General features: G+C 42.3%; 1 long non-coding RNA gene across 1 annotated transcript in view; it reads right to left on the bottom strand.

Annotated features, from left to right (window-relative positions):
* LOC114066982 overlaps positions 1-14435 on the bottom strand; it is a 32355-nt gene that overhangs the window by 12711 nt on the left and 5209 nt on the right. Inside the window, exon 2 of the long non-coding RNA XR_003573284.1 lies at positions 3949-4011. This is a non-coding gene — a long non-coding RNA (uncharacterized LOC114066982). The remainder of the gene's footprint in view (positions 1-3948; positions 4012-14435) is intronic.

Below are 14435 nucleotides of genomic sequence, written 5' to 3' on the forward strand. Positions count from 1 at the left end.
TTTTTTATTCCTTTAACTGCTAGTCCTCAGCAACAAAACAGCCCCCCAAGTATTACAACTTAAGGATAAAAAAAAAAATCCTCTTTAGATAAACAGCATCATTAGGAGCAATACCACTGAGTACTCTGAAATTTCTCGTTGAGGAATTTTCAGCAGTTTATGATTTTATAACGACTGCGAGTTAAAACCCTCAACTAGTATTTTAGCTGCATTGTACTGTGCAGCTACTACAGGCCTCTAAAAACTCCTTCGAAGAAATTAATTTTAGCTATCACCAAGCCATATGCTCCTAAATTCCTTTCTTAATCTACACAGTTAACTAAAACATTCTCCAGCTACTTTTAGAGTGATCGGCCAATAAATACTCTTTTACTACTTACAGTTATGAGTTGTATTTCAGTTTATGTTGCCATAAAACACTTCTAATGTAAAGCCAATACAGAGATGATTTTGATACAATGCTGTCAATGGCCTGAATTTAAAACTATTTGTGTATAAGCACTAGGTATTTTTCAATTATTTTGTGGGGGTTTTTTATTTGTTTTGTGGACAAAACCCCCCCAAACTTATTTGCATTTCTTTAGTTATTTACTTTGAATCCTAGATGTAAATAAAATGAGGAGATTAAAATATTTTACAGAAGTATGCCATTTTTTTCCAGTGTAGAAAATGCATTTTATTTTAGAAATATATACAAAAGGAATAGATTCCTCGTAAAGTATCTTTAAAATATATTCATTTCCAGATCCTTTAATTTGCACATGGACTTGTCTATATAAAGAATTCAAAGTAAGTATTATCATAGGTCTGGTAATTTCATAGTAGTAATAAATCTGAAGCATTTAACCATCTGTCAAATTGCGCCTAACTCAGAACATCTATGTCCACACGATTCTTTGGTCTATAAATGGCGTTATTCTAATATTTAAGTGTTCTACTTAAAATAAGTTCCTTCATTAACACCAGAAGAGAAAGAGAGTGGGAGTATGCGTGAGCATGTGCCTGTGCACGCAAGTAGAAGAGAAAAAGAAAATACACTTATGGCACTTATGGACTTTTAAAGGCCTCGAAAAATAGTTTTAAAAAATATATTATAAAGACAGCAATTATAAACTGGTCCCAAACAATTCCAGGTATTACAAAATTTAAATATGAACCCTGAAACACTTATGTTCAAATTCACGCTGCTAGGAAAATCAGGAAGCACAACCGTGATGAGATACAATGCCTGAAGATCATCACATAGTTACCTGCAGAGCCAGGAGCTGAGCAATGCGGCCGCGTCCCCTCTCTTGTGTGTGCCCCTACAAACACCCCACGCACTGGCTGGCGGCTGCCTTGGAGCTGCTCTGCACAGGGATGCTTAATAACGCTCCACACAGGCTGAAATATTAAATAAATGTAAAAAACTTGCACCGCCCAACTTTGTTTCTTCTCTGAAGCTCCCTTCTATTTTTATTTTTCTCGAAGGGAAGGGGGAAGCGCCATTCAGGAAAGCAGCTATATTGTGCTCAATGAAGGCAGGACTGGCACAAGTCCTAGAACATTTGCATTCAGAAATAAAAGCTGTGATCGACCTTTGTCTGCTAAGAAAATGAAGCTTGCTGGTTTTAAACAGGCTAGCGAAGGGAGGGGCAGACTCGATAGAGAAGGAGAAGAGAACCTAAAAAACAGCACAATAGCAAATATTAGTCTATCACATCCCTAATCGCCAGCAAAGCAATCCTCCCGCACGAGCGCGGAGCTCGCCAGGCTGATCCCGCACTCCTGGTTAATCATAAATGAGCAGGCAGATGCGAGCCAATGTGCCGATCCCCACGTAGTTCCCAAACTTGGTTCTCCCGGCTGGCATCCCCCGCGCCCCGGCGGGAGCAGCTTACCCGGCAGGGCTGGATGCGGCTCCGCAGTCCCCGCGGGCGGCTCCGGGCGGCGCGGCCGGGCAGGGCCTCGCCCAGCGACCCGCACCGGCCCCGCGGCAACAATGGGCGGCTGCGAGGGTGGCACGGACGGCGGAGAAGGGAAGAAGGCAAGGCAGCAGGGCAGGCAGAAGGGAAGGGAGAAGCGAGAGGAGGGAGGGAGGGAAGGCGAGAGGGAGGGGGGAGAGACAGAGGGAGAGAGGAGGGGAGGGGAAAAAGAGAAGCGTGTTAAGCTTGTCTGGTAGTTAACAAGTCTTGAATGAAGAATGTTAGCAAACAGACAAACAGCATGTCTGATGCATGCTAATAGTCCTGGCTTCACCACTGACACTATGAATAATTCAGCAGAAAGGAGGGAAAAGAAGAAGGGAGGGGAAAAAAAAAAAAAAAAAAAAGGCTCCCTCCACCCTCCCTTCACGCTCCCAAACGTCTGCAGAGGAGACGGGAATAAAAAGTGTGCCGCAACTTTCTCCTTCCCACCTATCGCACAGAAAATACTCAGCAAAAAAGGCCGATCGGGCACCAGCCCTTTCGCCAGCGCTGCACTCGGAGATTTTCGATTCCTATTTTTGTTGCCTATTAATCTCCAACTCCCCCCCCCTCCCTCTTTACCGCCTATTCTACTTCTTTTGTCTAGGAGCTGGCACCTGTCCCAGAGACGGCATTTTACTGCACATCCCCTTCTCCCTCCTCGGCAGAGGAGGGGGGGGGGGGTGAGTCTGCAAGAACGAAACAGCCTGTGCACCCCCTATCCCCCCCAGTATTTCCATTCCAGCCACGGTCCAATTACAAGGGGTTTGGAGGGATATCACCCGCCCTATTTCACATGGCGCAGATACCTACAGCTATTAAAAATATATTCCTATAAAAGAGAAAGGCAGGGAGAGAGAGAGGCTCGTTCCCTGAGCAGCACTGCGCACTGGGAGTCAGGGGAGGAAAATCACAAGTAAAAGGCTTCATCCTCAGAGCACACGAACCAGCAAAGCCAGAGCAAAGAGCCATTGCTCAGCCAAAGGAATCCATTTCCTCAGCAGAAGGAAAAGGGAGAGAGGGAAAGGGACGAGCAGAGAGCGAGCCCTGGGCGCTTTGCCCTCCGCATTGGGATGTACAACGCAGGAGAAGCGAGAACCAGCCCCAGTCGGGAACGCTGGGAGAGGAGAGGAAGGCTCGGGAAAGCAGAGGAAAAAGAAGATCCTATTTGCAGCATTTTTAAAAGTTCTGCTCTGGCAAAGGCCGTCTGAAGGGGAGGCCCTTGCAGCAGGAATGCGAGCACCAGCCGCCTTTCCTGAGTCCGGCCTCCCCCTTGTGAGCGACTGGAGCAGTCTGGCGGAGGAGGAGGAGGACGTGAGCCAGCGAAACGCAGCGGGCTGGAGCTGATGATGAAAGCGGCACGGCCCTGCGCGGGCAGGCTCCTTCCATCCCCCGCAGCCATGGGCAGACGGACGGCACCGAGCCCGGCCCCGCCGCGACCCCCGCGGGCCGCGATGGGGAGCCGGAGGGAGGGAGCGGTGGGAGCAAAGGCGCTGCGCTGGAACGTAAACGCACCCGCGCTATGGCAATGCGCTTGACAGGGCAGTGCGGCTAATGAAGCTTTTAACTGGGGGGGAGGGCGGGGAAGCTGGGGTGGTTTCTACGGACATATTGCCGGGATGCATAGGGAGAGAAGAGGCTCCCCTTTACACTCACACGTACCTCCACGGCTCTGTGTCGCACAGCAGTCCGCAAGGACCACGGACTGCAGCACACACACGCACAGAACCAGCCCCAACCCACCGAGCTGAAAATGGCTATTTGAGAAAGTAAATACTGTATGTGACAAAAAAACTTCGTGATTTTGTTTTCTCATGCCCCTTACTTCCAAACCAGCTGCACAGCCAAGCTCAGGCTGCTTGGCCCTTATAACTCTCTTGGCACCGAGTCAAAAGCTGATAAGCATTTGGGCGAGACAGCTCAACTGCTGTGCTGGAAGAAAAACAGCTGCCATGATTGCTGTTTGATTGAGAGCACTCGCACACACTCACAAAAAACATACCGGGCTGCAAGGACGGGCCACAAATGCCTGAGGATTCGGCTTCAGAGGATCAATACACATTTCCTTAAAAAAAAAAAAAAAAAGTTTTATATAGTTTCTCCTCCATTCTCCTCCCCCCCCCTTTTTAAAGAAAACGTACTGCATCGACTTGCTTTTCTTCTTCCCATCCCCCCCCTCCATAACCTCAAGCAAACTCAAGGAATTGCGCCAAAAGTCCCGTTGCTAGTTACCAAGTGCATTTTTTTAAACGTCCCTTTGATACTTCTTTCCCTCGTGCTTGCCATGGAATATGCAAGTAAGATAATCTTTCCATTACTTACAAGCAGTAATTAAAAAAGGAAAAAGAACCTCTAGCTCAGTGTTCCTTTCCTTCTTTCTCTCTTACGGGGCAAGAAGGAGGAAAGTGAGGGGGAGAAGGATGTTTTTGCTCTTTGCCGAGTCCAACATTTGGCTTTTTCCATTTGTGGCAGATCACTGTAACGCTATTGTAAAACAACTTCCTGCCCCTTTTGGCTCACGTTCCAGAAGCTGCTCGGCTAAGTTCATAGCACAAACTTTTTTCCCCTATGCTGAAGAAGAGAGACCAAAAAAAAATTCCTGCAAATTATTTTCCCCCTTTTCTGGCTAATGGACTCACAAGGTGAATTTATTGCAGCTCTTCAAGAATATTACACAGGAGACGTCGGTATCCCAGCTGGATAATTCCTAAGATGAAAAGGTGGGGTCATTATAAATATATGTCTGTGTGTGTCTGCATTTTAATTTTGTCATTTTGAATTGTAAGTCTCAGTACCATCAGGTGGATAATGAGCTAAGCTGCTTCATCTGCCGTACTAATTTGTATATCTATCATAGCACAGATCATTGGCTCAGTACATACAGCCTCCTACTTTTCAATTGCTTTTGTACTCTAAGGTGACCTGCATCTCTCCTCTCCCTCCCTTCCTCTAAATGCTCAGCCTGATGAAAATGCCCACTGGAAGCTCCTAAACTCTCTCTGCTAGGAACGAGAGACACTGCAGCCTCTCTGCTCTAAGCCAAAAAGGAAAACTAAGGCCTCCACAAGTTGCTCTCTCACGGTCTGTCCCTCCCTCCCTCTCCCTCTGTTTCTCTCATAGCAACAGCATTTCTTGGTGCGCCTGCTTTGGCATACATCAGCATTTCCACCGTCCAAGTGTCCTTTTGCGTCACATCTCGCCATTTCACCCAGCCAATGAAATCTCCTTCTTGCAATAAAAATATAGAGACTTTTGCTGTTATTGGTATATTCAAAATTTTTTTTCATGTGCTTTCCTAACAAAAAATGTTGTCAAGCATTTGATTTGCCCTACACGGGGTGGGAGGGGGGGGCGGGGAGGGAGGAGACTGTACTGGATTCAACCTTGAAGAGTCTTCTTTGTGGAAAATATGTTACCGTAAGAAAAAGGGGATTACACAGTAACTTAAGGAAAGTCATAGCTGTCCCTCTTACTTCCTATTGATTTTGCTTGTGCTGTCACTGCTTTCCTGATGTACTCTTATAGTATCTAGGCAGCTTCAACTGATTGGAAAAGTCAATATGATGTCTTTCTAAGAGTTTATAAAATATTCTTCAGGAAAAAGGAATATATTAATTGATATTTTATTCCACTAAATATTGGTCATGAGGTGATAGGAAAAACTGCAATGGAACTCAAGGATGTGAGTTTCTATCCCACCCAAAGAGGCTGCTCTCCAACACTGAATCCCGAGGAATGGAGCAAAGAGCTCCAGAGTCAGATTCTTTCCAAGATGCACTTCCTTCTCCCCCAGTCTCATACGGCTGCTCTAAGTGCAGCATTTCACTGACCAGCTGTGGCCAGGATGGTGACACACAGGCTCCATCCCACGCCCAAGGTGTCCCAGGTCGTGAAGCAGCCGCTGAAGCTGCAGGCACAGCCTCTGGCACGGTGAGCCCTGCCTGGGCTGGGAGCAGCACAGCCACCAAGCCCTGCTCCCTGCTCCCAGGCCTGACTCCTACCCCTCTGCTCCCAAAGTGAACAGAATCAGCCGCATCCAGAGGCACAGGGTGGCACGTGTGGCTTTCCTGGAGATGGCTGGCCATGCCGCAGCTCCAATAACTCCTGCAGTGCCACATTTAGGGAATCTTTGTTACACATTTCCATCCAGCCTCACATCTCCAGAAAATATTCAACCACTGGCATTCTGAGGAGAATAAACATTTCTTTTGTGAGCCAAATATATGTTCTATGGTTTACCCTTACCAAATTTTTTTTTTAAAGGTGTGAAACCACAAAATGTTTTTAATATTTATTTTAGGGAATTATAGTAAAAGCATACTAAAGATTATCAGGATATAGCTGACTAGATATTTAAACAGTAACTTCCCCACAAATTTTAATTTTGGTAAAATGACACCTACTAATTCTGACCCCCTCTAATAACTTTGGTCTCTATTGCATACAGACTGTGGATGCAGAGAATATGTGTGCCTAAATTCTGGGTGGTTAAAAAGTAAAAGCAAGCAAAATTTCTGCATAAGATCCTTAGCAGCAGACAGCCATAATGTCCAGCTAAAACTCTTATCATTTTTGTTTAAAAATAATGGCATGACATTCTCGATAGTATTTATTTTAACAGAACATGCACAAATGAGAACATGAACCCTGCACAGAAAAAGAGAGATTACATGCTAGAGTGCAGGCAACAACTTTTAATGCCAATGTAAAATAACAGGCAGACCTATTTTTTTAGGGAAGGATCGGACTTAAGTACGCAAGGAGCTTAATTCACAGTGTTTCACTTGTATTTAATCAGCTTTCTGAATGACTTTCCACCCTGTTTATCAGACACTACCTTTAGCTCCTTATTTATTTCTATGCTTTCTATATAAAATACAATCTCCTTTTTCTTTACTTTCTATACTACCCTTGATTTCTCACTTTTGTATAAATGTGGAAACCGCTGTGGTTCCTCCCTGCTTCTGCCCACTCCTAACAGGGGCAATTCTGGTGCTTTTGGAGAGTTAAAAGTGCTTCACCTTTACACAAGTACAGTCCTATTCTCCCATTCAAAGCTGCCCTTGCTCCAGGAGATTCCTTACCACATTCTATATGTCACCACAGTGGGGAAACTGGGTTGAAAGTTGTCTAACTTTGGGTTAACCACAGTACTAAAAAACAAGGATTCAGGAAAGAGGAAAACAATTACACAAAGTCCAACTGCTAAGTTTCACTTAATAGAAATGGAATTCCAAAGAGGGAAGTTGGAGAAATTATTTTAAGATTCAGTATGTCTGAATAAATTCAAATTATGTAAACAGTAGTGAGCCAGTATTTTCACACCGCAGAATTACATAATTCTATAACCTCTCTCTTTCCCTTTATCACAAGTTCTGCCTATTGGAAACTCATTATAAATACTCCTGCTGAACACTAATTCATGTGCTTCTATTTTAACTCGGAGTAGCATCTCTTGTTCTTTGGTCTCAGTTCAGTGTGATACAGACATCCACAATGAGGTCACCTCTGAACAGAATTTTTTGCTTTCCAGACAATATAGCTAATTTTCAATATGGGGTGGTTTCTAATCTAGCAGCCACCAGGAAGTATAAATAAAAATCCTTAATAAAATAATAAATTATATAAATAATAAATAATTAATAAAACATTATCATGTACATTTTTTTAAAAAATAATACAATCAAACTTTTATTTTTTAGGATTAAGTTATCCAGAGTAGTACAAATTCTTTTTTTTTTGTTACCGTTAAAATAATTCCAGTGCATCGCCAAGAATAGCTTTACTTAACATTTAGAGAGCTTTTCTTTTTAAAGGCACTCTCCAGGAATTAAAAATAATAATTATCAAAATCTATCTATAAAAGCAAAGCAGTCTTGCCCATCGCTCCCGAAGGAAGCACAGGCACTCTGTAGGATTACAGCTGGTGCACACCAGAGAAAGGACAGCAATTACACAGCAGGCAGGTTACTTGGGAAAGTTCTATCTACTGTTGCATAACGTGCATTAATGCCAGTGGATCAGTGGTGTATTAAACTATGGGGGAAAAACACTGAAATCCCAAACAGACAATTCTGAAAAGATCTGAACTGTAAAGGCAAGCTGAATAAGGATATATTTCCACACCCTTCTCTTCAAAACATCATGAAGCATTTTGCGAAAACACTTCCCCTGGTACACTGTATTTTAACAATCATGTTTTACGGAAAACTTGGCATTAAACTGGTACCAACATAAGTGAAACTCTGGCAGGACGACAAGTGGGTGTTTTTTTAGTTTTTTTTTTCTTTAAGAAAGGAGGCATTAAGTGGGGTGTTGCATCAGCAGGATTTTAAGGGTGCTACCGACGCAATTCTGTTTATCTTCCAACATTTCCCCCCCTCCCCCTTTTTTTTTTTTTTTTTTTTTTTTTTTTTTTGCTGTATAGAGCTTGTAAGCGAGGGCAGTGCTATTTTTTCTGCCTGTGCCCACTGCTAACACGGCAAGGCGGCAGCAGCAAGTCCCAGCCCGGGGCAGGATCGGGTGGAAGCGCCCTGTCCCCGTCCGTGGCTGTGCCGGGCTGGAGGGATCCCCAGCCCGGATCACCGGCCCCGCTCCTTCCTTGCCGACCCCGCCGCAGGTAAAGCGGCGGCCCCTTCCCGGCCCCGCTGCCCTGCCTGCCTGTCCCGGCACTCCTGCTCTCCCCCCAAGAGCACGGCCCTAAAACGAGCCGTGGGGCTGCAAACCCAGCCTTCCCCTCACCTACGGGCATCCCTGCTGAGAATCCTCTGCTCGGTGCCTCACAGACAGAGCTGCTGGAGATTACCAAAAAAAAAAAAAATAAAATATATATATATGTAATATTAAAAAAGGGGAAGAAAAAGGGAACACACTGCAGGGGAAAAAAAAAAAAAGGAAATGTTGATTTTTACAGAATAATAAGCTGCAAAAAGTAAACAAATACACAAAATGAAAACTTACAATTTCTCAGGTCTAAAAGAAGCTTAAAATACCTTTATATTGTAAATTTCTTACAGGTTTTTAAACTACTCAAGAGCTGTCCAGTGACCCAAGTTCTCTGATATTAACTATCTATTTTTTAATAACAAAATAGTGCAACAATCCCTAACAAAGTGAACTGCAGTGTGAACAAAAACGACACACCACAAATTCCTCCGTGTTCTTTTGGTAGTGAAATGTTTTCAAAGCTGAAAAATTTGCATAAACTGTAAGAAAATCAAAAGGGACGTCCATTACGGTCTCACATGGACAGCACAGCTGCAATTCCTTAGCACACACAGACACACTCCAAAATGGTCGTGGACACAGAATTCACAGGGCATGATCTGTCTATGAGCTGAGCATCACTATCCAGGTCTATTTTACGTGGCCAGCTCCAGCTGTGCAGTTCAAGTTCCTATTTCTCTTTAGTGCATTAAAGCTACAATATATGGTCCATACGGTGCACTGATAAGTCCAGCCTGGCTATCCAAGTTGTCAGTGGAATCTCACAAGGTAACACAGGTAAATTAAAATCCCTCTCCTTGAAAAAAGAATTTCCTCACATGAACATTAATGATACATTATTGTTATAATAAAATATAGTGTCAAGAGAATAATGAACTGAAAGTATAATACTGAAAGTATTCATTATTTATCTGGCAGACAAATACAGGCTTCTACGCTCTATCAGCTGCAGGTATAATTTATAGGTAGGGAAAAAAGGTCAATACTTTGCAGAATTTTTGTTCTATTAACTGTCTTCCTGGGAACTATCTGAGCCTTTTTTTCTTCCTGTCCGTCTTGTTACACTTACTGGAGTTGCCCCACGTGCACTGTTAAGTGTCATGCATTTCTGCATTTGGAAGGGATGCCTAAATGTACAAACTGAACAGGATTGTGCGAAGTTTGAGTTTCAGTAAGCCAGGTATATCCCACAGATGTGGCTGCGTATTCCCTGTGCCAGACAGATGCATGCCTGGAGGTAAACTGAGGCACTCCGTGCTCTCTACATGCTCTCCCATCTGACAGAAAGACCAGAGGGAGACACCCTGATTTATACCACCTTTGCATTAAATAGCGTGAAAAATGCATTTTAAAAGGGAGGGTAATTTTGGTATTGCCAGCAAACCTGAAGCTTAATGCAGAAAATATTTTTTTTCCTATTCTTCCATTTCGCTTTTTAAAAGATGAACCAGCATCTACACAGATTAAATGCGTGCCGTAATTTAGTAAAGGTGATTTCAGTTCAGTTTATAACAACCTCACAAAACCAACTCAAATGCTCTTAGAAACATCCAGTGAAGTTTTGGCTACATTATCACCACTAATAAAGTGCAGTATAAATGCTGACACTGGCATCACAAACAAACAAACAAAAACAAACAAACAAAAAAGAACTGGGGGGAATTGTGAAAAGCTGCTTCCAGACTTATTCAGTGAACTATATTTTTCATTTGTTTAGAAACGCTTCCTTTTCAGAATACTAAAAATTTCCAGGGGATATCAGTGACTTATCTGTGGAAGTTTCAATTTGCAAATTTAACCATTTTTTTTTCTTTTGGTCCAAAAAAAACATTTTATTGGAGATGTTATATGGCTGATCAAAGCACTGAAATATTAAAAGGTCAACTCTTAAATTTATATTCCCAGAAAAAGTTACCAACAGAAATATAATACAATGAATTTTTCTTTGTCCACCAAAAATTTCAAGAGAACTGTACAGTGTTTTTTCTAATGCTAAGTTCCTAACAAGGAACTTGGTATGAAAACTGTGCAGCAAAAAAGCCCAGACTTTTTGCCTCTCGGCAACAGGACATCGAGACTGGGTTCGACATGGAGAGTCTCACTGACTCAGTCAGAAATACAGCTGCTTTTCAAACCATTTTGAAACCAAGTATCAAAATCAAAACTGATGTCTAAAGCCCATATTACTTCCAGCATTTATCTGAAATAAAATTACCCGATCCCAACTTCCCCCAGTAACCATTCCAACCACATCAGCCCCTCTGTCCCTCCTGCACGCAGGGGCAGGCTGGCACACCTGCACACAGGTACCTGTGTGTGTGTGTGTGTTTGTGCAGCCACAGTCTCATGCTGCCGCAACCCGGGAAGTGGGAACACTCTCAGAGCTCAGTTTACATAATACTGCTCAGTGCAAATCACAATATTTTTATAATGCAGCCTAAAGATTACTAACAAAGGGTTACGTTTGAATTACAACAGAAAAATCCCAGTTTTGCTTTAAAACGGCACTTTACCCACTGCTACACAAACAGTCATGTATCCCACATGCACAGGGGAACATTTTTATAGGAATACTGGGTCTACTGTGCTATTGTGGAGGCTTTGCTGGTCAGTGAACGGCCAAAACCTTAAGCAAGCTAAAAAACTCATTGGCAACCTCTTGGAAAAGGCCCTTTCACGAGTGAACCACTGCGCAACACCAGCCCCTGCCTTTGCCTTTCCCTACCGGAGAACGCCATTTTGAGCTTTTCCTGCATTTTGCTTTCCAAAGGGGTTAAGGCCGTGGAAAGCATAAGGATGGTATCCTCTTACCACAGAAAAACAGAGCAATGCAGTTTCCCAGAGAAGCAGCCTTTTTATTTTTACAGGTGCAACTGACGTCTGTCTTGTATTTTCTGCTCACCAGAATATTAATTTAAAAACCACACACACATGGATGTATGACATGCAGATATCTCTACCCATGCAGCTTTTTTTAAACTCTCGCATACTTCCTTTTACTCAAGTATTCCATGGAAAGATGCAGAAGAAGAGATTTTTACATAAGACAAATCAGACAAATAAGCACTCACTTCGAGTGAATTTTGCTGAGTTACACTGGGCCTGAATATATCCAGCAGCCCAACGTTTAGAAAAATGTTTATCTTCAAAATATAAAGAATAGAGTCCATAATTTCCATAGCACACCTAAAGCCTGACCAAACCCATGTAATACAGCACAATTCTTTTTTATTTATTTTTCATGTTTTCTCTCCTTAAACTGTTACATTGCAATCATTGTGCAAAGGACCAAGGAAATCAACAGGGTAATAGAAACCGTTTAATCTTAAAAGCAGAACAGTCAGGTATACACTAGCTGTTTAAGAGAAAAAGCCATTAATTTCCATACCAAATTTAGCAGCTCATATTTCTCATTTCAGTAACATCTTTGTCTAGAAAATGAGAAGAGTCTTACCTACCACGAAGCTTTACCAGGTACACTGGCTGGAGAAATCAGTGCCGGAAATAGTAATGCTGAGAAATCATATTAACATAGTAAAATATATACACTATTCTCTGCCTATTCTAATAATCTCAATCTTGCCAAAGCTTTTTTTTTTTTTTTTTTTTTTTTGACAGTAAAACAACAAAAGAAAAAAGTCCCGAGAGATTTGAGTCAGGAACATTCAAAGCAAAAAAAAAAATTCCAAAAGGCTTCCCTCACTAAGGAGCTTTCAGAAGAGGCCCTTCTACAATGGCATCCTAGAGTATCTCATTGAATGCTGAAATATTCCACACACTGAGAAAAATTAGTTTTCCCATCCATCAGGCACTTGCTATAGTTATTGTAAGGTTCCAGTATCTTACTGAGGAAAAATATGTATTTTAAAATTTGAATATTGGCTGAGTATTGTCTTAACTTTTTTCTTTTAAACTCCAAGCTGCTATTCACATTTTAAAATTCTCCTACAGCTCATTACCTCCAAAGAAAGCACAACCATATCCTTTTTTAAGAAAAAAAAAAAAAACCAACAAATTAATGCAGCTGACACTGCCTTGACACTCTCTCTAGTCTCTGAAATCCTGCAGATAACAGAAAAGCAGTAGTAGTACTGAAGAAGACATAGTGAAAGGGAGTGGACTTTGTATTTTCATTAGTAAACACATTATTATAACTAAGTAACACCTATGAAGGAAGAGACATACCTAAACTAACAATATTATTTCTCTTGGAAAACGGGTGGAGTACATGTACCTTTCCCATCTGGTTGCCCTTAAAATCGAGAGCTAGTGGAGTCTGGGAATTTCCAGTAAGGGATGATGGCCACAGCAGGGCTGGTGTCAGCACTGCTGCACTCAGCATCACTTGCTGCTCACGGTGGGCTCAGCTCTGAATGCCACTTTTCATTCAGAGGCCACCACGTCTCAGTTGCTCAGCCACTTCTCTTGTTGGAAGAGCTCATTCTGCCGTATAACAGAACTTATTTTCTTAATCTAAGAGTAGTTTAGTACAAGTGTTTATTTAAATAAGATAACTGCAAGAAAACTGAAGACATAATGCTTTACTTGAACTGACTGGAATGCAAAGACACATTTTTACCTCAATCCTATTCATGTTGACGCCACAGAAGCCTCGAAGCTCACTACTGTAAGAATTACTTCTTTTTGTGATGGCAACACAAGCTCCCCCGGTACACTCACATCTCTTGTGCTCACTTCCAACCCTGCTGAGTTTTACACAGCTTGGCTGTCACCAGCAATTAGGGCTATCTTGGGTTTGGGGTTTTTTTTTTTGATAGAACAAAGAAATGTGAAAAAGCAGTATGTTGACTGAAGATATGTGTTTACAATTAATGATCATAAAATAATTAAACTGCATTTCACAGATTTTACTGCTGAGCAAAGAAGAGTATATAGATGAAAAATAATATCCTCTGGTGAAAGGTGATGGTTTTCTGTAAGTGAGTCTCCCAGATAATTTATCTCAGCTTCCATGTTTATATATGTTTCCTAGTCACAGCAGCTAAAAATGAGGTGCATCGCATTCTGCCACCAGCTACAAGCCAAAAAAAAAAAAAAAGAAAAAAGAAAAAAGCCCAGGCATTTTTGCATAAAATTAGTGATAGAGATGAGGAAGTCCTAGCTCTCTTCAGCTCAGTACCCTGTGCTCAGCCTCAGAGGGCCCTGCATGTGTATTGAAGCAACACAAGAAGTTATGGAAAAGGTGCTGGATACTATCTGCTGGGATAGAGAATCATGTTTCCTTATGGCTGAGAAACAAGGACCTCAGAGGCCCAAGTCTGATGCTGCAATTGCGGTTTCTCACTTACTTTTAAGAGAAAAAAAAATCGCTAATTTTCAGTAGTATGTGCTTCTTCCTTTGGAAAAAATCCAGTGGGGGTAAAACAAAAAATGTTTAAAGGTTGAGAACAGAGCACTTGAATTACACGGGGAAGACCCAAGCAATAGATTTAGTTGAAGGAGGCATTAAGTGGCACAGCCATTGGTAATTAAAGAGCTAATATGTCTTCTTTGAAATAGTTTGACTTTTCCTCTGGCTGTGACTGCGGCACACTCCACACTCAGGGTCGGCGAAGGCAAACCTGATACTCTGCCATTCTCTGCCAGCACGTGCCGAAATTAGTTCTCCATTTGGTGGTGGCCCTCTGAGAGCAATTCCCATTGAGAAGGGAACAAAGGCCGCGACCCCGGGGTCAGAGTGTAATGCAGGAAGCATGACCTCCCCTTTGTTCAGAACAGCACTGTTTACTCTGCCTAAGTAAA

This window comes from Empidonax traillii, unplaced genomic scaffold (assembly GCF_003031625.1).
Source record: "Empidonax traillii isolate 1590-97213 ecotype Southwest subspecies unplaced genomic scaffold, ASM303162v1 scaffold842:size270541, whole genome shotgun sequence".
Taxonomy (NCBI): Eukaryota; Metazoa; Chordata; class Aves; order Passeriformes; family Tyrannidae; genus Empidonax; species Empidonax traillii.